This window comes from Salvelinus sp. IW2-2015, linkage group LG20 (genome assembly GCF_002910315.2).
Source record: "Salvelinus sp. IW2-2015 linkage group LG20, ASM291031v2, whole genome shotgun sequence".
Taxonomy (NCBI): Eukaryota; Metazoa; Chordata; class Actinopteri; order Salmoniformes; family Salmonidae; genus Salvelinus; species Salvelinus sp. IW2-2015.
In genome coordinates this window covers 49,445,685-49,471,316 of record NC_036860.1, presented here as the reverse complement: position 1 = coordinate 49,471,316, position 25,632 = coordinate 49,445,685, and the positions used below count along the sequence as shown (strand labels likewise).

The 25,632-nt window shown below is 39.1% G+C and overlaps 1 protein-coding gene and 1 non-coding gene across 2 annotated transcripts in view; one reads left to right on the top strand and one right to left on the bottom strand.

Annotated features, from left to right (window-relative positions):
- Positions 1–3,289: 3,289 nt before the first annotated feature.
- tenm1 (teneurin transmembrane protein 1) overlaps positions 3,290–25,632 on the top strand; it is a 249,339-nt gene continuing 226,996 nt past the window's right edge. The window contains exon 1 of the mRNA XM_070449465.1: positions 3,290–3,610. The gene's annotated coding sequence lies outside the window, so the exon portion shown is untranslated. The remainder of the gene's footprint in view (positions 3,611–25,632) is intronic.
- On the bottom strand, positions 7,180–7,232 carry LOC111982185 (U7 small nuclear RNA). The gene has a single exon (XR_002879696.1). It is a non-coding gene; the product is annotated as a U7 small nuclear RNA (small nuclear RNA).

Sequence of the window (25,632 nt, the reverse complement as noted above, 5' to 3'; positions counted from 1 at the left end):
GACGCACCTGGCCTCTCCACTGCCTATCAGCTATTGCTATTTGTTCTTGTGGATTCATATTGAAAAGTGATGCAGCTTTAAATGCTTTTATGTGTGGTATGATTGCTAATAGCCTATTGCAGACCTGGACAGATGATCCATCTCAGTACCACTATTGTCACTATGAATGGTGGATAGAGGGCAGGATAGACAGTTAGACTGGTAGACTATATTGACCTGTGGTATAGTAAAAGTTAGCGTAGTGCTTAAGGGAAGTAGCAAAACACCTTGATGTAGGTGAGGCACATGGAGGCAGATGAGGAAATGTGGCTATGATGGAAGAAATTATATAGTAAAACCTGCAAAATTGTCAATGCAAACCAGGGGAAAAAACACACTACCCTACCCAGTGACCAATAAAAAAAACACACAGCCCTCCCCAAAGCAAAAAAACAGTTAGACAACCCTCCCCTATTTCAGACCCACTCCCAGTAAATTTCAAACTGTCCCTCTGTTCAAAAATATATTGATTTACATGTAGTGTCTCTGACAGAAATAAATCAAGCTACCTAGCATGAGATTTGGTTATGGTATGGTTATATATGAGAATAATTTGGGTTTGATATGAGGAAACCTTATGTGAGGGGGGCTGTCTGGGAAACATGCATGGTTACAGTACTTTGCCCTTGAGCGAAGCATTGTGTGATCACCTCAGTACTAGCAAGACAGTCCCAAACTGACCAGTACAAGATGTGGGCGGTTGTGATTTTGAACTATAAGCATATTGTAGGACTATCATTTGGCCGTGTTTCTATTTTCTAGAGGAGTAAGCTAAAGGCTGTCTGAGCACCATCAAATCAATCTGACATTGTCCAGTCTGATCCAGTGTAATGTAATTACTTTCTGTAATGTAGTCACACCGCCCTAYGATAGCTGTACTGTAGCTCTTTAAATGAAGAGATCTTTGTGTATTCCACATCTAATGCTAGTGTTATAAGACGGACATTATCAATATATTCTTGATTTGACATCAGTCTTTAATTTTGGCATGGAGACATGGGCTGTAGTTAAAATGTCATCTAGTGCTGTCAGAGTGACCCAGCACTACGTTTGTAGAATGATAGATAGGCTGATCCATTTCTCTGTGAGGTGAATGAACAGGCTGCTATGCATCGGGATTAGTAGTCCTTCCACAGACTCCCAGATCAAAGACTGCGAAAGTGCACTCTCTTGGCTGGAAATGCAACTAAAGCGTTGAAAGCTGTCTAAGAAAAAAAAATTACGTCTCCCTTGTCTTAAGTAAGTATGTAAAGATTTCAGTCTCAGTGGCTGAGTGCTGGTTTCTTCTTTAAACTACCAAGCCACTGTGTGTCGGATGCAATTGTGATATGTCCTCTGACACAAGGACAAATAAAATGTAATCTTAAAGTACTTCTTTGTCTGTGTGTTCCATACAAAGGCCTTGGCATTTATAACCACAGAGTAGGCCTACTCCCCACTGGGCAAAGACGTCAGATCAACATCCAATTTTGATTGGATTGTCAAGAAACATGAATTCAGTTTGGGATTAACCAAACCCTTGAAACACTGTTGTCGATGTTTGTTTGAAGATTTGGTTCAGTTAAGATGAAAACTATGTACATGAATGTATTTTTGTTCATTCTTTAAAAAAACACATTTATCCACTGAAATCATATGGTATAGTGAATGTGAATTGATTGATGCGTTGATGGCTACTTCAATGAGCCATCGGTCAATCTTCCTGGCCAGACCAATTCAGTCCCACTTATTTTCCTATTTTCCATTAGTCTATATTTGTGTTGAAGCATTAACCGTGAGTGTCTAGTATACACAAAATTATATTTCCCATCAAAACCGTGTTAAAAATGCTCTCACCGTGAGATTATTTATCATGTTCCCCGGGGACTGTTGTATGAAAGCTGTAATTTATTTTTCTCACTCTGATGTTCTAGATGTTGCCTGTTACCCTGCAAGATGATAATAAGACAAGATCAGACAAACAAACAAAAATATAAAAMATTATCATTACATGGGACCCTCACAATGTGAAATCTTTGAACAATAGTTTATGTTAAGAAAGGTTTTGTTTTCATTTATATTTCACAGATGTTTTAATAGGTTTAATAAGTCAGGATCCTCACAGACGAAATCCTTGAATGATTCTGAAACCTACTGTGTCTGTAGCACTGTACAGCTCATTAGGCTGCAGTAGATTAATCAGAATAGTCACTCACTGCAAYTTCAGCCTGCTACATGACGTCATCTCACCCCTCTACCAAAACCTAGTAAAAGTAAGCTATCGTTTATCGTTATACTGTGGCAAGACTGGCCAATCACCTCTACCTCTACTGTAGGACCTCATTATAGCACCTAGTCATTTCCAGGGGCTAATGGCAAACTATGGTGTTAGGGAATTGTTCAGGGATTTTACAGTAACTATACATTATATACAGTATRATTAGGCTTAAACAGCATGCAACCTAAAGATGCCACATGCGCTCTAATGGAAGTAATCCTATGCTCATGTGCCTTGTCTGTATGTTTGCTTTAGTCTATATTTATTGCTTTAATGGCATAATACAGGAACTATTTTCTTGCACCATTGAAATTAGTCCTTGATAAAGCTCAATGGTGCGGTGAGGCTGTATGTATTTAAATCTGCTGTATTGATTAATCTTGTTGCCTTGGTGCACAGCAGAGGCAGGGCTGTGGCCTCCCAGAGTTTATAAGACTCAGTCCTTGGTTCCCTCTGGCAGGACCCTTGCGCAAACAGATTGCAATTCAAATTAGCCATGATAAGCTAGCAGCCTTGAATACTAACCGGAGAAAGCAGCCAGTTCACAGGCAGGGATTGCGTTCAAGTCACCTCCCTATTTGGATCTGTCTACATCCATTATTGGATGTAGACAGATCGTTAATGGTTGTCTACCGTAACAATCTGTTGAAAAAAGTGGCTTGACAATAGCCTACTTATAATAACAACAACAAACACAATAATAATAATAATGATAATAATGCCATGATCATCATCTTAATCATTATTTGGATAATTTTGCAACATTCAAAAGCGTATTTTTGTATAATAATACACAATAATACCATTATAAGGTAGTGAGAACTACCTTTACAATGTTCAGCAATATCTCTTCACCCTGATACTGTCTAGTTCCAATTTAACGCGCTTTAAATCTCGGCAGGCATATACTGAATGTGTTGGATGTTGAAATTATTGGTCACCGGTGCCACACCCCCTTCCTCTCTGTAGCATATGGTATATTCCAGTGATGCTGAGTTGGTGATTGTGTCCAACGGGGAAGATTTGGTTGAAGATGAGCAGTTGAAACATAATCCTTAGAAAAAAAGCTAATAACTTTTAATACACGCGTTCCGGCATTACATTTCAAACGCTGTCTTGCAATTCTCTTCGAGACATTCACCGGAGCATCATAGCCTATTCAGCTGAAGCGAGTGTAGCTCAACCATCACCATTGCGTTATTTTCCAAGGATACACGAGGATACAACATATACAAATATCAACAGTCGTATTATTTCTCTGAAGTGAAGCTATGACATGGGAATAAGCCTCCGGAATGGTCACATCACGCAAAGGTGAGCCATTTGTGTAGTAGGCTAGCTACTGCTTTCAGATGTTGTGTATCGCAGAATTTCTACGTGGCGCGCAATAGTCTTATCGCTCGTGAATCGTGGTAGCCTCAGGTGCACAAACATTGTGTATCGAGAAACGGGAATGTAGAGTGTAGTGATAGCCGCGTATCAACACACAAGGTGCCGGCCATGCTATTCTCATTCCGTGGGCCCGTGATGCTAATGTACATTACCTTTATGTTCCTAGCTGGTGATACCAACTCTGAGGAAAGAGACATTCTGTGGTAACCTACCTAAACATGACAATTTTGCTAAAGGCTATACACCTGACACGTAAACTTTACAGACAGATGGGTCATTGAGTTGACATGCCGGTCACTCACTGGGCACATATGTGATCTGAACGCCTAGTTTCGATTTACATTTGGTTGTGAATTCAACATGAAATCAACAAAACATGTAATTGGATTTAGATTAAAAATTGGGTGAAAAAATACGAAATTCCCTAACGTTGATGACGTGGTGTCAGTTTAACACGTTGATCCAACGTCATTAAATGTAATTGTTTTGTTGAAATGAGTGGAAACAACGTTGATTCAACCAGTTTTTCCCAGTGGGCAGTGAGCCAGTGCATTAAAACGTATTTGGCTACTTGTATACAGTAAGGTTAGGTTATAATGTAGCTCTATTTCTAGATGTAGGCTATCATGGTAAACGTGTGTATCATATGTATTATCAATGGTAGGTAGTAGTATTAGACATTCAGAAGCCTATGTAATGTCTGAGAACATATCCTTGAGACCCGCTATCAGTTGATCAGCTCCTCAGGTAAAGATGCAAACAAGTACATGTAGGCTATGTCAAATGTTATGCCAATGCTCTTGACTTGATGGCATGACCAGAAACAGAATATACAGTATGTTCCAACTGTCAAGGATGAAACTCAATTATTTTATAATAATATCTTAATTCTGTCTATGGCAGGTTGTATAGTTGCTGCAATCTGTTGACAACCTTGTGCAATGTGCAAGACAGACCCGTCTTAAACTGGCAACTCAAATATGTGTTACTCAGGGGTGTCCAGTAATAGCTTACTAACATGGAACCTATGTTTCGTTGAAAACAACTATTACATATTATTACATATTTGTTACCTGCAATTATGATATTAGATATGATATCATAAGGCCACTGCGTATGATCAACACACAGCTTTCATTTACTCTCAGGCACAACCTGAAACACACAGGCTAATATAGTCAGAACAGAGGCAATGTTGAGCTTCCATTACTACATTTTTGGAAAATGTTAATTATATGAATCTGCGTTGAGTAGGCTAGATGAAACTACTGCAGACTCCAGATGTGTAATGTAAAAGTAATATTCATGTACCGTTATGTAGGCCTACCTCATGTACTGTAATGGATATATGATGATATTCTTATCAATTGCTATGAACCTCTCCGATAGATCAATACGAATATATAATCCGAATAAAACACCACTCATAAATCTAAATACCAGTATTAGACTGAGAAACAGTGTGACAACAGTTACTTTTCTAGATAAAAGGACATGGTCATTTTTGAGAGCCATTGATTAAAAAATCTGTACAAGTAGGTCTGAGGGTTATATTTAGGGCTGTCACTAAGGAAGTGCAAGTGTCAAACGCACGTTAGTTTGCAATTTTGTCATGTAAAAACTGGCGCACTGGCATTTTCCATCCCTAAAGCCAGGTTTGGAAATGTACCTGTCTAACATCAGCTCGCTTGCACTGAGGTGGGAGGGATGGCAATATTTGTAGTGTCTTCTTAAAAACAAGCACAAAAGTGAGGTTCATGCAGTGCTAATGGGAAGTTTTGAGACCCACAAAAAGCCGGTCTTAACGGTAACACCGCTGATAATGGAATGGATTTTGAGAGTGGAAGCGCAGGCTATCCAGCCATGACGCGCAGTGCCCTTGGAAGAGAGATTCCTTGTGCCGGTGAATCCTATTTAAAAACATTTTAAAAACGATTGGTTTCCCCCCCATTTCGTTTAATTTGAGCAAAAACCAAGCATAGCCTACACTCAAGGCTGTTTTAGCAGCATTGCATACGTGTGCTTTTTTATCCTGGCCATTAGCCAAGTAGCCTATGAATTAAGGGTTTACTGAGAGTGCTTTGAAATATTTTGGAGGTTTTTGCCCTCATGCTTTTTAATTATTCACAATTCACTGCATACTTAATTTCGCTTGTTCAAGTAGGCTATCCATCCCCATTTTCAAAGAGTGCCCCTCATCCGCTTACCAAACACACACTCCTCCAAACTATTCAGTACTCCTATAATGCCATATCAACTGCATTAAAAAAAATATCTGCCTTGCACAACGATACAATTGATAGGGGCCTAGTATTTTGTGTAGATGTGCAAATGTGATGCATAAAGACATTTAGGCCTACATGTGCATTCAGTGAGTGCCATGGAACGAGAGAAGCGATTTGTTATATCATGCTTCTGACCCCATCCTATTTAGAAATATTGTTGTTGTTTTAAAAAACTGATTGCTTGTTTTCCATTTCATATCAAGCCCTGTATTTGTATTTACTAGGGAGCAGCTACTCTTCCTGGGGTCTAAACACATTAAGGCACTTACATTACACATAAAACAAAAGATAAAACAGTGCATCATATAACATTGTTACACCACTACATATCTACAACACAAAATGTATAATACCACCATACAACAATATTACAATGTACGTGTGTGTAGAGTGCGTGTGCTAGTGTGTGTATGCATGTGTCTGTACTTTTGTGTGTCTCTTCACAGAAAGAACCCCATTGCTCCATAAGGTGTATTTTTATCTGTTTTTTTAATCTGATTCTACTGCTTGCATCAGCTACCTGATGTGGAGTAGAGTTCCTGTAGTCATGGCTCTATGTAGTACTGTGCACCTCCCATAGTCTGTTCTGGATTGTGGATTGTGAAGAGACCTCTGGTGGCATGTTGTGTGGGGTCTTCATGGGTGTCTGAGCTGTGCGCTAGTGATGGGTGAAAAAATCCATACAGTTACATATCGGGATATTATTCTTGACAATATATCGTATTGTATCGTTTTGACAATATTGCAATATTGTTTTTGCGCTAGTTGGCTGTACCTGTACTAAAACCCTAGTATTTTACCTTCATAGCTTMTTCTCCATCTTCTTTTTAAATGATTTGATTGGAGTTGATGACAATGCAAAGATCATCAATAACCTACAGAACTTGAGACAAACACATGCAGTATTAAACCATGGAACGCGTTGATTGGCCACCCACATGAAAAAATATTATAGTATACTATGGTATAAATACTATAGTATTCAATGTAGTGTTTTTGCGGACTTTACTGTAGTATTCACTGTAGTATTTACTCTTAACTATAATATAAATACTGTAGTAAAAGAAAACTGTAGTATATACTATAGTAATTAATGTTGTGTATTTGCAGATTGTAGTATACTGTAGTATTTACTGTAGTGTTTTTGCCGACATTACTGTAGTATTTACTATCGTTTTTTGGTTTTATTATCTTTGACTTAGAAATGCAGGCTTTCTCCTTGAGGAAACCTACTGGAGAAATACTAAAAGAGCACATTTTCCATAACCTGTAGGTAGGTAGGACTGGGGTCTGAATGGATAGTTCTGAACTGCTCTTTTCTATAACTTGTAGGGAACACAATATGGTTTGTACTTGGCATGTATGTTTCTCACTTATGGGTTGCACAAATTGGGACATGGGGTAGGGGAATGGGCAGGGTATATGGATATGAAATACTGTAGTATTTACTATAGTTAAAAGAGTGTAGTGTTTTTGCGGACTGTAGTGTTTTTTWAAAGATTATTGTAGTATTTACTACAGTGTTTTTTTGCTGATAATACTGTAGTATTTATTATAGGATTCTATACTATACTACAACATTCTATAGTAAGTACTACACATGATCGAGGGATACTACAGTGTGTAGTATAGTATTCTACAGTATACTACAGTTTACTACACAATTCTACAGTAAGTACTGTAGTATTTTTTCATTTGGGCAGTGAGTGGCCAAGCCCTTGCCACACCTACAGCTTGTTTATTCATCAAAACCCAGCCCTGTCGCGCCACTGCCAGCTATTGCTCTCATAATTCTGGCTGTGAGAGATTTACCATTGCATTAGGTTTGTTAAAATAGAGCCCTCAGTGTGTTTTGAGAAGTCATGTACACTGAATTCAACTGGTTTACATGGTACACCACCAAGCAGCCATTCCCTATGCCTTATTTCTCACTCAATTCAAATTAAACCACTGGGTTTAGTGGTAGAAAAAAACAGAAATGCAAGTTTCTAAATTATTAGGACTTCTAAATAGTTTGATTTTGATATTCTGCATTTATTGCCAAGCACATTAGCTAGGATCCAGAATAGGTCTTACAGATTGTACAGAAACACAGTTGGATTTGTATGATGCTAAACCAATACCTGGCCTGTCCATCTTACATATCCTAACAATTCATTGCAGTTGGTTACTCATCTGCATAGTCTATCTTTAAACCAGAGGGGTGCTAAGGTAAATGTTTATGTTTCTAGGCCTTCATTTCACAAAGAAACCTTCTGTTATTATGTCATTCCATTACTAATATTTCAGTATATCTTTTTACAGTTCAAGGCCTATAACCTTATGCAAGGGCATTTGCCTGGAAACTCTGCTGACTTGATTGCGTTTCACATGAATCAATGGTGTATTTTTAAACAGTTGTTAGTGACTGAATGCATTGTGTGATACAATAAATTATGTATCTTATAGGTTAGGTCACAGTTTGAAGACTGGAGGATAGTTTGAACCAAATCTTAAATCAGTAAATCAGTTATGCAAATATATTCCATTCCACATCCCACACATGAACTAATGGGAGATGCAGTTTGGTTATTCTTTCATTTAATGTCCAAGGAAATATGGAAACATATTGTTGAGACATTTGATGTCTGAAGGTGGTGAAAACAAGAGCATTAGTATGCATATCTTTCCATTCCTAGATGAATGTTGGCCTGCTCAATGACCATCTCTAAACATACCTACTAAATGTATGAGACACAAGACTACTGTATGTGTCATTGTCGAGTATGCCCTGCTGTTTTTGCAGAAAAGTACAAGGTGACACTTTATTTAATGGTCTGGTTATGAATTCTTAATGCATTATCACATAGTTTTAGAACCATTAAATGAAGTAAATACGTATGGCCTGTTGTTCACTGGCCCTTCTAATATCAGGTTTATACATAGACATGGGCAAAGGACATACACTCATAAGCAGTTTATAAGAGGAGATGTACCAGGACAAGGAGCAAAGCACTGAGGAATGTTGGTTCCTGGCTGATAGCTGATAGCTGATCTAAGGGCATTGTTGGAGGTGCAGTATTGGTAGTGGCAGTGGTTTTTTAGTGACAGTGTTGGGGGTGGTAATGGTAGTGGTGGATGTTGTGGTGGTGGTGGTAGTGGCAGTGGTGATGCTAGTGAGTTATTCTAGGGAGGGATAACCTTTTAATTAATTACCTTTTAGTTGTTTCCTTGTTGTGTTAGATGAGACCTGCAGCTGTCTGTTGTTCTGCATTATTGGGGATTATGTGTATATATTTTCAAAATGGTAAGTTAATTACGTTTCATTTTGCCATGTACATGTTTTGGTATCTAAATCATCCTTTATTGTCAATTTATTTGGATAATTTATCAGCATGTGACCCTTATGGAGCCCAAAGAAACCACCTAAAGGACTAAACGTTTTCACTTTTCTCATGTCAGATTCTATGGTTGTAATGAGGAATTCAGCATACCACAATCTCCAGTATGCATCATCATCTTCTTCTTCATCATCAAACAATTATGTCCATTTAACAATCATTAATCCCTACTGTCTAGTTGCGTTAAGTGTGAACTCTGCCTCTCTCCCATTGGCATTGAAACAACCAATTGTTTTCATGTCTGCCTAACCATAATTGTGTTATTTATGTTTACTTTGTATTCAACTGGTGATACTTTTTTTGATTTGAAGTGAAGTTTTCGATTAACATTTCCCATGGCTCATAGTGTATATTATTTAGGTTTCTCCTCATATCATGTGGTTGTATGAGCAGGTATTTTCCCATGCACCAAGATCCCATTCTGCCAAACGTCAACTGCCTATTTTCTATTCAATTATTTGTCTCCACCTCTTCTGCCCATGCTTGTCTTCTCAAATGATTCTGTTGGCATACAGTACAGTACCCTGTAGTCAAATGGATTGTAGTCTTTACAACAAAGGCAATCATTTCCCCGACCCCCCCATCCTCTCCATAGCCWCCCACTTCAGCAGTGGCTTTCTCATACAACTACTGTATTATGCCTCTCATCTTTCCTAATATTTATTGAAAGCTATATTGTACATGTTATTTTGTCCCGATCTTACGTTATAAAATGTCAGTCTTTATAGCCATGTGTCACTCTCCATTTTCTTTTATCAGGAACATACTGATCATATAGTAGTATAGACTATACACTGAGTGTACAAAACATTAGGGGCACCTTCCTAATATTGAGATGCAGCCCATTTTGCCCTCAGAACAGCCTCAGTTCGTCGGGGCATGGACTCTACAAGATGTCGAAAGCATTCCACAGCGATGCTGGCCCATGTTGACTCCAATGCTTACCACAGTTGTGTCAAGTTGGCTGGATGTCCTTTGGGTGGTGGACCATTCTTGATACACACGGGAAACTGTTGAGGGTGAAAAACCCAGCAGCATTGCAGTTCTTGACACACTCAAACCAGTGCGCCTGGCATCTAGTACCATATCCCTTTCAAAGGCACTTAAATATTTTGTCTTGCCCATTCACCCTCTGAATGGCACACATACACAATCCTTGTCTCAATTGTCTCAAGGCTTAAACATCCTTTTTTAACCTGTCTCCTCCACTTCATCTACATTGATTGAAGTGCACTTTTTTTTCAATAAGGGATCATAGCTTTCATCTGGATTCACCTGGTCAGTCTATGTCATGGAAAGAGCAGGTGTTCCTAATATTTTGTACACTCAGTGCAGAACGACTGTTAAAACTTCCATGATATATTAGTTGAGTCTCTAAATTGTATTGATATAAATGATGCAGTTAAAAAACTAATAATTTAGAATTTCAGTACACAAGCCCATTGAAATGTCTTGAACCTATAGGCGCAGTACCTGACCACGTTCATTTGGCCTCTCACTATCACGGAGAGGTGTATTGGGGCAGTGAGTTGGAAAGGAAGGGACGAACATTTGTGAGTGAAGATTAAATTCTTTCTTGACTGGAGAGGATACAGCCATAAAATGGATATTAGTAATGCACCATAACTCGTATCATGCTGTACAGTAGTGACACTAAATCTTTGTGGATATACAGTACCTGGCTTGGGCCTGAGCAAGAGCTCTTTCTTCATTCAAGGAGTTGCTCATTGAACCATGATTTACCATGGGTTAACCCTATACTGTACTAGAAAAATGACTGTGTTGAATACAGCATTGTCAACATGTAGGCTAGAGGTTAAAAGAAAGATCTTGAAGCCAGAGATATCTTTGCGTTATGTGTATGGAATACCCAAAGTCATATTTGTTTGCGCTTGTATAACTTATCCAGAATGTGTCTGCTGAAATATATTAAGTGGACTCTAGGGAGAAACTTGATCAGCTTTTGTAGTTGTCTTGAAATGCTAATAGGGAGGAATTACATTTTGCTTGGTGGATATGTGAATCATTGTTGTTGTCTTCTTCTGCATACCTTTCTCTTCCCCATAGAATCTACATTATGTATAAACTGAGACTAATGACGCTAGCATTGAATAAAGCAGAGCTGGTATAAGACATTACAAAGGAAGGTTTGTTTTGAACAACTGAAGATTTCTAAAGTTTACCTCGTGCCACTAGAGACCAACGATCAAAAGTGCATCTGCTCTACTGTTGTCTTACAACAAAAGAGCTACAGTAACAACATATACAAATATTTGACTCACAATCCAACTCAGTGGTATCTATTAGGATCTATGTTCCTTATCAGAGAGGGATCAGAACGACGGAGAAGACAGGATGCTTTCAGCTGATTAGATGGTTCAGAAGAAAGGACAAGGAAGCTCTGCTGTGGAGATTACTCCAGTTAACTACAGTAACACATAGTACCAAGGTGAAATAAACAAATTAATGGATGACAAGGAAGAACTAAAATAGTCTTATGTAGAATAAACAGCTTCAATTGGAATTGGAAGAGCAGTGGATCGGAATTAAATGCATATATTCAACTACAATAGTTTTCACACTTTGCATGTCAGTGTTATTAGTTTTCGAGCAAAGCAATTATGTTTTTTCAAATGAGTTTTGACTGGTATGTGATTTAGTGTGTTCAGTACATGGCACATACATTCCATGTCTAGCACGGATGATTGGTTTGAAGGACGGGCTTTGAAAGGGCCGGCCCAGCAGAGTGGATGGGAGGCTGGGAGCAGCCAGCTGTGATGCATGGTGGAGACGCACATTGGAGAGAGAGAGGCTTGACAGACGTGCCGGTAGGGATAGTGAATAATGTGTTGCATCTAAGGGCTTGTCCATGCGGGAAGGATGGAGCCAAAGTTGAATGTCAAACGGTATACTGTTGAGGGATGACAAAAGCGTGAGTGTCATACAGACATTTGACATTGGAAGATTCTGAGTGACACCTTCTTACACTCAAAATGGATGATTTGCAGCTGCAGCACAATGCAATGAGGACCATGAAAGTGGAAGATATGTCTCATACAATAAATTGTTCCCTGGTGCCTGTCAAAAGTGCACGTGTCTGAGTATAACGCCTCCATTTGATACATGGCTTGGGAATAAAGTGGATGTATGCCTTTATGGGAGTGGTCTATTCATCCTTACAATAAGATGCCATTCTCATAAGAGATCCCTCTACTTTACTTATAACCCTGGTGCCCCAAACTTGGCTTGTAATGTGAGCGACCATCAAGAAAAACATTAGTGCTTCTGTTGTAATCCATCTTGAGATCCATGTTGCCTGCGTTGGTCAATTCATCGAAAAGCTTTTATGTGCAAATGCACATGCACATTGCTCATTTCAGTGGGACTATGCAACCATGTTTTAATATATGGCTTAACATTGGACTATTTGACATTATTTCCATAGGGGTTTTTGATAGGTCAATAGTTTTTATTTAAATATTCAAACAGTGTAGTCTAGAGTGATCATCTCCTTTGATATAAACAGCAGTACCACCCACAGACTCTGAACTCTCCAGCTGTTTTCAAATCATAGTTCCAGTGCTTTTAGTTCAAGTCCATTATGTTTCTGTGTCTACTGGCAGTTTGGAGCATAAGCAAAGAGATGACTTGTTGTGTCATTTCCTTGGTGGGGAGCACTCTTAAAATCAAGTCGTCCCATTCGTCAAACTGGGAATTAAAACAGCCTATAAAAGGCTTGTACTAGTTCCCATAAACCACCAAGGATTTCTGCGTAGCTAACCATGCATACCAGGCTTATAAGCCTAGTAAACTCTGAATTTCATTTGAGCTAGAACTGCCCACACTCTGGGTGGGTTGCCGCATGCTGAAAAGGTTACAGGCTGGTTGCTTAAAGGGCCAAACTGGAGTTGAAAGAAAAACAAAGCCGACACCCCACCACTGTTTTGGTGAAAAGCTGAGGGATGGGGCTGGAGGAATGTACAAGGACTGACCATCTATTATATCAAAATGATGTTTTGAGGCTATACAGTGTTTGTTTACATTTATGTTGTTTACAAACATTGGACTAAAACAAGCTTATATTTGGGGTTTTGATGGGGTACCACAGTTGAATGAAACTCATGAGGCATTTCTAAGTTCTATTCTTCAAGAATCAATGGGTATATATCATAAATGTATACGTCAAAAAATGTATGCGGCAACTGCAGATTTCCCTTTTAACAAATCATACTATTGGATGTTTGTATAAGGGAGGAGATCCCCTGACTTAGAGGCTGCCTACAATAGCTTACAAGGAGCAGCAGAAATCAATTGCTGCTACTCAGATTCCAGGAAATAGTAGGGTGACCTATCATTCACAACAGATAAATGCAACAGACAATTGACCACGGTTACATGCACACAATAATACTATTATATTATATACTAATATAATAGTTAGTTTAAAACATTTATATGCATTTATATTGCAAGAAGAACGATTTCACTAATAAGCCTGTTTACATGGAAACATCTGAAATCAGGCTTCTGATGGGCCTTTTGTTAAATGCAGAAAATCTTAAATCAAAATAAGCGTTCTACCACAGTGACCATGTAATTTTTTTGAAGACTATTTGATTCTGAGTTCGGACATGTAAAGTTTTTATGTGAAAACTATTTCTAAGACGCACTCACAAAGATGCTTCCACATGCACAGATCAAATACACTGTTGGAACGCCGATTAAGCTGTTTACATGTCCTAATAATTAGAAAGATGGCTCAGAAAACCAGGTGTTTTAATCGGCGTATGCTTACTTTGATTATGACCTTACGCTGATTAAGATAAGCAGAGTAAGGTGTTTACATGACTAATGCCATACTCAGCCATAATCAGTTTAATATCGAATTATTAGTGTGCATATACACGTACTTGTTCCGTAAATAGGTACGGTAGATAGCCAGTCGACGATGGTTATCCCCTATAATATTGAATTATCATTGAATTATGTATACTCACCATCAAGCATACCATAGGCTTTCATTTGTGTATTTGTAGTATTTGTCTAATACACTGTATGCTATATACTGTAGGTACTACCAATACATCTTTGGAGATAATTTAGATTCCCTAAAACTATAAAACTATGTTCTATGAACAGCCTCTTTTGAGCCCCAGAAACAAACATGTCTCTCTAAAGCAGAGAAATCAATGCCTCCAGCACTTAATTTGATAGCCTCATGTAGCTAACAGTGCATTACGCGCCGTGACAACCAAGAGCACCCTTTGAATGTTTACGATCCGTAGGTGTCAAAGCACAACGGGAAAGTCACAGTGAAACATGCTGCCTATCAAGTCATCACCTAAAATATTCTGCAAAGCTACGAAAGTTGAACCTTCGTTTATGGATTACTTTTTCAGGAGATGCTGCTTGTACTAGATTCTGGAAAGGGTTATTGCATTAGGAGGAGTCACCTTTAATCTGCACATAACAGGGTAGAAAAGAGAGGATTTCAGTGCGTCCCTCGCTTCCTCCATCTCTGGGCCCGCTTCATTAACACTGGTGGTGGGGTGGGGAGAGAGAGTGATCTCTTCACAGTCCACAGGCCTGCCTTGCAGGGCCATGCCTGCCCTGTGACAAGGTGAAAGATGATGATTGAATACAAGACCCCAGAGTTATAAGAGAAAAGGAGGAAGAGGCTACAGTCAAGTGCAATGGGTACCAGCATCCAAACAGTGCTGTGGGTGTTAGTGTGTCCCTTGTCGTAGACTTCCTTAGGCTACCATTAGATGTTGGCTGTGATTACTTGGGAGACCAGTGCTACAATTGATGCAAGAGAGTAACAGTAACTATATAATTTTTATAGTCAAAACAAGAACCAACTGTTGACCATTCAGCAACAAGCTTGTAAAAGTTATTTCCCGAGGTGTGTGTCCTGTTCATCACTCTGAAGGCCATACTATACAATTCCATTTCACCTATTCACCTACTGTATACAACAGCAATCAAACAGGAGAGGATAATAGTCATATATTTGTATTCCATGATTGTACAATAGTGGGATGTATAGTTTAGTGAGATATATAGAAGCTATCGAGCAAGAGGCACTGAGAGTGAAAGAGAGGTCTACACGTTATTGAGCTGTAATCAAATTTTGTTATAGTACATCCAGTCCCCCACTCTGCTCCGCTCCGCAAGCTGTGACAACTCCATGTGAAGAGACAGGTATCACAAAACAATCCCAGCACTCACTTAATTGGACTCCTGTCTTTCCTGGTGGAATGGACAGAGCAGAGCTGGTGTACTGTATATTACTTACTGTAGTAAAGCACCATCTCTATAATTAACTCTTACTGGTCTTCCATACAAAAAATGGATGGACCTGCATAACTATGTTGTAGAATATTTGACTGTGCGCTGTTAGATGGGTTTCTTACCTTACATATGACCTAGGCTAAAATAACATCTCTGTCTCTTAATTCTGTACCTGCTGCTTGAATGAAGCCACATCCACATGCAGAGCTATATTGGTGAGATTATTTTTTAGGTGTACTGTAGGCCAAAAGAGCCCTGCCGGTATCCATAAATATATCAGAATGAACTGGTGGGCCCTTACGGCTCCACGTACATGTAAGTATGAATTGGCCTTTAGTTAGCGATGGGTCGTGGTGAGGCAGTGTTTGATTAGTGTTGTCACATGGTTGAGCTGCAGTAATTGACCAAGTGGGGCTGCTGCTTGCCATTGTATCCAGACACTGCTGAAATATTAATTTGATGTTTTTGCGTCCCTGTGAGCATTGCTGTTGTTTTATAGCCTCAGAGGATTACCACTTAAAAGATATATCTTATTTTCGCTATTTAGATTTTCTGCTATTTATTCATGAGTGCTGTTTTTTCCATAATGAAACACCATAGAGTATGGGACTACTCTATTCACCTAAAACAAGAAGGAAGCCCGCTGAATATACAATAATCATTTCTATAAGCACAAGTAATATACAGTGAATAAAATTGCAAATATATTCATGGTTTATTATTTAAGCGTATCAATTATTTATGGGAATCTATCTTCTATTTATGTCGCACAAATTTCCAATTTTTGAATAAGCTTACAGTGTATTAATGATTTATGATCATAACTCTTTTATGTTGGAAGAAAAAGAAGAAGAAAACTATTTTGACATTTAAATTAGTGGTGGGGATTTTTCCTCTGGAGGGAAAATTACACATGGCAACCTTGGGCAGGGCATGCCAGAATTGGGTTAACTTACATAAACAATTTCTTTGTGTGTCTGTATATGTGGGTATGTATGCACACGTGGGTGTGTGGGCGTGCATGTGTGTTCTTATCCATGTAGTGTGTGTGATGTTCAATAGCTGCAATTGTTATAGTAAATGTGAAGCAGGGAATGGGGTGTACACAGTGGATCTGAGGTGTTTTCTGTCATATACCCCCAATAACTAGTTTGGCAGTAACCCTAGATAGCTGCAGGTGCTGGGGACTCCATGGTACTTAGTGGGAACAGTAAAGCCTTTTATCACTGAGTCTTGTGGATTATCTCTAGTGCTGCTGAAGCAGAATTCCTCTCTAGGAGGCAAGAGAATCCCCTTCCTACCTGTTGACCCTATGTCCCTCATTGGATGTGTATACCTTAAAGGCACATTCTTGGAAGATGTGGATGGCATACAAGGCTGGGCCACCAACAAAACAATGGAGCAAATGCATCCCATGTAGGTTTGCAAAGGGAAGGTATATTACTTGAAACTTTTGAAGTTTACCAGGAAACTACCAGCATTTTGGTGTCTTTCAAGGGCTTTATGTAATCTCTCACAAGAAGTAAACTACCAGCATTTTGGTGTCTTTCAAGGGCTTTATGTAATCTCTCACAAGACATCTAGTGACCCTTTTGGGTACTTCAGATTATCACAGGTGTCTAATTATCTATGGCCATATGTGTGGCTTTATCACATCTAAAATATAAGAAATACTTAAATAAGATGATTTAAAAATGTAAAATAGAATGACAAAGCATTAAAACATTAGGCTAAATATAAACCATCAACTTAGTGAATATCATTGGTGTTTAATATTTCAGCAATATCCTTTCTATTTTTTTACACACTTTTATTTATTTTACTATGTCAGTATGTATTTGTTGTCTTTTGCTTTGGTGTCAAGRTGGTGGCAGTTGTGAAAAAAGTAAATAGTTGGAAGAGTTGCTACTATAATAATGCCATTGTTGATTAGATGCTATTTTCATTAATTAGGCAATTTTCTCTTGAACCATATGGTTTATCTACTAGAAACTCATGGACAATATGGACACAGATATAAACAATGTATACTATATATAATTACTTTTTTTAACCAAAGTTACAAAGATTGGCATATATTTTCTGTTAATTACCAACATTACAGAAGATTCCAGTAARTTTTGTAAAATACCGCTAATTGTGCAATCCTAATCCCATGACATTTTCATGCTACCTATTTTATATTATGTGTAGGAAGGAATTACTGTCCTCCAAGAACAACATTACTTTTTCTCTTTTGAATCTGTCAACATTATTTTGTTTATCTTATGCCAACAAATCATAAACTATGGAGTAAGGTAGACAGTTGCACCAATATAATTAAGATATTTATATCACCATTAATTAAATTATTCATCATTAATTAAAATGACTGAAAATCTAACAGGCTGTGGCCTTACGATGTCAAATAGTGTTCTGTTAAATACTGTCATCCTATTTCTCTTTCATTTACAAAAAATTAAAACAGAACCTGTTTATGTGTGAGTTGTATTGTTGAATCTAAAACCTAGCCCAATTAATCCTCACACAAATGAATCACAACAGAATAGGAATACATTTTCTGCCAGGTTACAAAACTGTATCACTCAAACATCTCCTAAATACTAATCTACATGTTCTATAAAAGTAGCTAGCAGACAATACTCTCTATCTCATTTCTGCTCCTCTATCAGGGAACACAGACTTCATAATGAATTACTGGGTCGTTGCACAAAATGAGTGCCTTTTGGGTCCCTTTGGTATTTCAAATAGAAATTGTGCACCAGTATTGCATTTTAAATGCCTGTTATAATAAATGAAGTGCCCTTTAATATAGACCACATGGAGAATTCAATCAATCTGATTTGTTCTATGAATATTATGCTAAAGTGCCAAATTTCAGCATTTTGACATGTCCCTCTGTCACTGTGTCACTTCTACGAAGATTTAAACCCACTGAATCCCCACATTTCTCAAAGTTTCACCATCATTGTAATGCCCTAGTTATTTTGTTGCTTTGACAAGGTCATTTCTGAAGATGATTATTTATTTGAATGTGGGTGGTTCGAGCCCTGAATGCTGATTGGCTGAAAGCCGTTGTATATCACGGGTATAAAAAAACAACATGTATTTTTACTGCTCTAATTACACTGGTATCTAGTTTATAATAGCAATAAGGCACCTCAGGGGTTTGTGGGACAGTATATTGCCAATATACCACGGTTAAGGGCAGTATCCAGGCACTCCGCGTTGCATGATGCATAAGAACAACCGTTAGCCATGGTATATTGGTCATATACCACACCCCCTCGGGCCTTATTGCTTTATTTTATGTGATTAGTGATTCATTTGTCTGTCCTTCATTTTACGGTTAACCCTTTTACGTGAACTGAACTCTGGTTTCAATAAGGTGAAACTATTTTTAAATATATTTTTTTGCCACAGAAACATCTAATAGTCAAATCCTAGAGTAAAAGCAGGTTAGCTGGTTCTACTCTTTTTGGCCATTTTCTGGTGTTTTGTGGTGGAAAACTGAGCGGGTCGAGCAAAACACATCAACCCTGTTACCCATATATAGACAGGCTAGAAATTTTTTAACCTCTTAAATGTTAAATCCCCTATTTAGGGGACCTTCCTTATAATTTAATTGTTTTATCACGGCATATCAAGGTAATTCACTTGTAAATCTACTTCTGTTAGGCCAAATCGCTTCACTGCAGTTCTGCCGCTTCCCTGCTTCAATTCAGTTGGCCTCAAATGACTCAGGTTATCAGGTTACATATCCAAAGCCATTGGAGGCTCGGGAGTCCCGCCTTAACGCTCATTCGCTGATCGGACTGTCCGTCAATTTGTGGAGGAACAGTACATCTCAGGCACACAAGCTGCATAATGCTGCAAAGCTGAGAGTCTCACATCGTTCTATGACAAACACACATCGATTTATATCAAATTTAATTTAAAAAAGATTTGAAGATGTGAAACAAAACCATTTTGTGTTCATTACAGAGGGACAAACTTTATATTAGATGAAAGCTGAGATTGTGACGAATCAGTAAATTTGTGAGCCAACACAAGTTCACAGATTTTCCCTGACCACTAGTTATATAAAACATTATTACAGTAATAAGGCAGCTGAAATCTTATAGCATGTCAATTGTAAAATTGATTGTGAGTATATGTAGATGATCAACAAAAAATGTCAAGCCCTATTCCCCCTTTTTTCATGAGTAGGATGTTCATAGCATATACAATTTGAAAATGAAATGTACGATATTCTATTTTTCATACTATTTACTATAGCAGTGCATACTAGTGCAAAATGTGCATACAAATCATAGATAAATAACATATTCCCCCCAAAAAGTAAAAGGTATTACTAGTTACTGTTCATGGCCCTCTCATGAAGATATATTTTATACGGCCATCCACTTAACATTAACATTCAACAGGTTGACACTAGCTGTTATTAGCAGAGAGGTTTGGAGGTCTCTTTCTGATTGGTCTATTAACCAATTTACCACATGGTGATGTCATCAGGCAGTCTTTTCAAACAGCTTTTACACTAAAAGGGCATTATCATAATGTTCACAATTTCACAGTATTATTCCAACCTTATAGTGTGGAAGAATACATAAAAGACAGGATATTACGTTTTTGACTGCACTGGGCCTTTAACAATATATATATATATATTTGTGATGCTTGCATTCAATTGCCACTTCCTGTTGCACACAACAAGCTTCCATTCCCCCTGACATAAGGGGATTTATGGCTGATTTAAGAAGAAATCGTCAACCCTGTTACTTTATTTAGCAATTATAGGCACTTACTATAGCCATTTTTATTCAACCTCTTCAGATCGTAAAACATGTTTTTTATGAAGTTGAGCTCTTTATGACAGAATGTTAAAATTGGGTGAAATCAAACATTACTCTTCTCAAAAGGCACCGAATTGGTGGAACGACCCTAATGTATGACTTGTGCATTATTTCCCTTTAAATTATGCAGAGGACAGGGGCCTATTCCTTTTTTTAATATGCTGTTTCTTGGTGGTTTTAGAGACCATTATTAGGCAACTGGGAACAGTGAGAAGATAGTAGTAGATAGTGTGTAGTACTGTAAGAGCTGGTCAGTTTTGCTTCATGTGTTTAACTGAGACTGTCAACTGAGACTGTCATTTGGGGTGGCAGGTAGCCTAGTGGTTAGAGTGTTGGGCCAGTAACCAAAAAGTTGCTGGATTGAATCCCGGAACTGACAAGGTAAAAATCTGTCGTTCTGCCCTGAACAAGACAGTTAACCCACTGTTACCCGGGAAGGCTGTCATTGTAAGTAAGAATTTGTTCTTAACTGACTTGCCTAGTTAAATAAAGGTACATTTGTTGAGTGCATCTACTGCCTTCAGTTCACTCTCTATCAATAATGGATTTCTGACTGGATCTCACATTAAAATCAATAGGAATTGTTCTCACCAAACTATCAGATCCAGTTATTTATTTCCAACCAGTACCTGGTGTCAGCCGTGTATACACATAGGGACATTGACAAGATACACAACCTGCTAAAGTGTTGGAATAATTAGCTTCTTCTGAAAGGAGGCAGTGATGTGTGGCGAGCTGTGGACCTTACTGGCATCTCCTCTGGGAGACTGTTGGCTGTATTTCAACTCTATTACCATTAAAGTTATTCTATCATGTATACATTTTCTCTAAATCATCTTTTAATGAGGTGGGGTGTTGTTTTGCTGTGCCTCATGGAGAACACCATCATTAGATGGACATATGAATACAATAATGTCGACCAGGGATGGGCAACTCCAGTCCTCAGGGGCCTGATTGGTGTCACACTTTTGTCCCAGCCCCAGCTAACACACCTGAGTCCAATAAGCAACTAATCATAATCTTCAGTTTAGAATGCAATTAGTTTAGTCAGCTGTGTTTGCTAGGGATACAGAAAAAATGTGACACTACTTCGACCCCCGAGGACTGGAGTTGCCCATCCCTGATGACAACATTTTGGGACAACTATGTTGTAAGTCATGGGGCTGGAAACTACCTTTAACAGGCAAAACGTTTTGTATAACTTGTTGTTTATTAATGTTATTAAATTGTATAAAATACACTAACCCCTAGTTATTGTATATATACTTCTGGAATTCATAAGCATTTGTGTATTTGTTATTATTGTGTTGTTTCCATTAACAAATGGGAAACAGGAGATATATTGATGTAATTGTGGGGTAGTTGATGCAATGCCAGAGACACATACAGAGGTGCCCACTACAAAACCAATGCTCTCTGTGGGACTTGTAGTAGGCCTATCTCCTAGGTTTACTTTCAGTAAAATCAAGAGTACCAATGTGAATCTAAATGTGATTTTCCTCAGGTGCATACCTCCAGCACACTGCATGGGTGTTATATGATGTTCCTGGTAGATTTGACATAATTGCACTCAGTGGTCACCAATGAGGTGGGTAATTCTCTTTAATCATCATTGATTATTGTAGATCCCTAAGTGACAGCCCTTGTTATTTTGGGTCTGTTTAAAATAGACAAATAAATAGCTAAACAACAGAGTGAGTTTGAGAGAATCTGTCATATTGCTCCTTGTCATGTTGGCACTTTACTAGAGGCTGAGGCTGAAAACTACTTTGATGTGCACCGTTAAGAGAAGATTAAAGACTTTGAATTATGGTAATGACTCAGTGGCCTGTAGGTTCTTTACCGTGTGTCCAAAATCATTGGGAAAAAACTTTGATCATCCTGGCTAACAAGGGAAGGTTTCCCTCTTTGGAACACGCTGTCAGTGAGTAGTAATTGGTTTTGTGGAAGGCAGTCGTGGACCTATAGGTATGCTATAGCATTCTTGGGGAGGCAGTGATGTTGCTGGTGCTGTTATCCAAAGAGGGGTGTGTACTGTAAATCAAGAACACTGGCAAGCATTATGAAGGTATTTGACAGTCTCGCTTTTGGGGTCATGTGAACAGAACAGGTTTGCTTTATAATGAATAATCCAAAATGTCTTCCTGAAACTCCACCTAGAACACATCATCCAATCAGTCAAGGAATGAGAGCAAAACATGATTTGGAGTATGTTGTTAATATCACATAGTATTACTGCCTACTCACACTCAATGTAGACCATGTCAGCCAAGTGGGACTAAGCTATTTAGCATCATTGTGCTTCTGTATCACATGGCTTTTGTAATATTTGTCTTGACACATGTCAGAAATGATATGTATTCCATAACATGCAAAATGAAACATCAAATTAAAAACAGAAAACTCATGCTTTAAAATGTATTCATGTCAGTGTAGATAAATCACCACAGACAGATGACATGGTGCATCATAGAGAACCGAGCCAACCTGGGGCTATCTATTAAAAAACGTTCAAATGTTCAAAGATTCGTCTTTCATTTTTAGTGAAGGGCAGGCTTTCAGGTCTCATATCAAAGAGAAACATCAAGCCACCAAATGGGCTTGACGCAGAGGGGCCAGCATGAGCAGATCTACACAACCTGGGAAACCAGAGGGAAAGTATTGTGAAAAAGAGACAGGAAAGAGAGGAACCACAACATTCCTTGTTAGGACATGGCTTGGCCAGTCTACATTTTGTAAATAACACCGCCTCTGTAGAGTGTGTAATGCTCCTAATATAATGTAATCTAATGGGTTGACCTTATAGTTGCAATTAGAGTATTTATGGGAACACTGAAACCACAGCTGTTTATTTCATCACTTTGATTCTGAAATGCAAAATAGTGAACTAATTGGAGAAATAGATAGCTACCAGGCAGCATTTTGGTAAAGTTGGCATTATAACACTGAGCCAAAGGAAATACACAATGCCTAAGGAAATACTTGCAAATATTTTGAACCAGAGAAAAATGTATAAGTTAAAATGTGAGTATTTGTTTCAAAACCTAGATGATGTTGTGCATTATTTGAATAGTCCCAAAATGTGATAACATACTATGGCTTCTTGACAGATTTGTTTAAAATGTGAGTACCACTTTCTAACAGCAAGCATGGAAAACAATATACAGGTAGTTGACATTTCCTCTCCTCATTCCCAGAGGCTATGTTTTGCTCTCTGGCCCCACTGTCAATTTGTAAGTCGCTCTGGATAAGAGCGTCTGCTAAATGACTTAAATGTAAATGTAAATGTAATGTAAATGTCATATCCTTTGCATGATATTACATACAAATTCTACTCCTTGTTGCAAGTTAAAAAGATTAATGTTGAGGCACTTGCTCTTCAGCACCATGGAAAATTGCCAAGAGCAAAGAGGTATTCTTAGTTGACCCCAAGCTTGGCTTTTACATTTACTGTTATTTACTGCTTCAGTGTGTGTGTGTGCATGTGTGCGTATGCACGTATGTGCGTTGGCAAYCAACTGAATGTGTGTGAATGTATGTTTGTGTCATTGCCAGGGGATTTTCTTTGCCGACATGTATATCCTGTAGTGTGATCCTTTTAAAGGATGTTTGGAACTGACCAGAGTATGCTCAGAATATATGCTCCTCAGGTGGCTTTCCAGATACAGATAACTGCAAAAATAATGGAAATACTTGAGTAAATGTGTGAGGATCAACGCTGGAGACGAGAAGCAGGTACAGGGAGTGAACATTTAATCAAACACGGACATGAAACAGAACAGGAACAGCGTCTGGACAGGTGAAAAATAACTATATCAATGCTGACACAGGGAACAAACTGAGGAGCAGACAGAAATAGGGAAGACAATCAACAAAGTGAAGCAGTCCAGGTGAGACCAGTGAGCGCTGATGCACGTAATGATGGTGACAGATGTGCATAATGAAGGGTAGCCTGGCACCCTCGAGTGCCAGAGAGGGAGAGCGGGAGCAGGCGTGACAGTACTCCACTCGGCGTCCCACCTGGGCGAGCCTGACGGCCGGCCGAGGCATGGGCGCTGGACAAGCTGGCTGGAGCGTAGAAGCCCGACGAGCCGGCAACGGTTTGGGAGCCTGGCGAGCTGGCTGAGGCGTGGGAGTTTGGGGAGCCGGCTGAGGCTTGGGAGCCCGATGAATCAGCTGAGGCATGATGTGGAATGGGTGCCTGATGAGCCGGCTGAGGCGTAGGAGCCCAACGAGCAGGCTGAGGTATGACGTGGGATGGGTGCCTGATGAGCCGGCTGAGGCGTAGGAGCCCAACGAGCAGGCTGAGGTATGACGTGGGATGGGAGCCTGATGAGCAGGCTGAGGTATGACGTGGGATGGGAGCCCAACGAGCAGGCTGAGGTATGACGTGGGATGGGAGCCTGATGAGCAGGCTGAGGTATGACGTGGGATGGGAGCTTGCCGACCCAACCGGGGCAAGGAAACCTCTCGAGCCAACTAAGGCGTGAAAGCCCGACGACCCAGTTGAGGCACCCCCAGTTCCATCGGCGGCAGCACCCGGACCCGACATCACCAACAAAACAAAAACCTCCCTGATGCTTCATATAGTGGTGTCAGCATTCTATGAGGATCGACAATGGAGATGAGAAGCATGTACATGGAGTGAATATTTAATGAAACACGGACATGAAACAGAACAGGAACAGCATCTGGACAGGGGGAAAATAACAACATCAATGCTGACACAGGGAACAAACTGAGGAGCAGACAGAAATAAGGAAGGCAATCAACAAAGTGAAGGAGTCCAGGTTAGTCCAGTGAGCGCTGATGCGCCTAATGGTGGTGACAGGTGTGCGTAATGAAGGGCAGCCTGGCTCCCTCGGGCGCCAGACAGGGAGAGCAGGAGCAGGCCTGACAAAATGGCAGATACGAAGTATATTGAAAGCAGGTTCTTCCACACAGGTGTGGTTCCTAAGTTAATTAAGCAATTAACATCCCATCATGCTTAGGGTCTTGTATAAAAATGCTGGACAGTCCATTATAGCTAGTTAACCAGCTAACTTTCAGGGATAAACTCGATGGCTAACGTTATATCCAAATATTGTTTGATTTGCTTGCCATCTATAGTGGTGATGACGGAAGTCTGA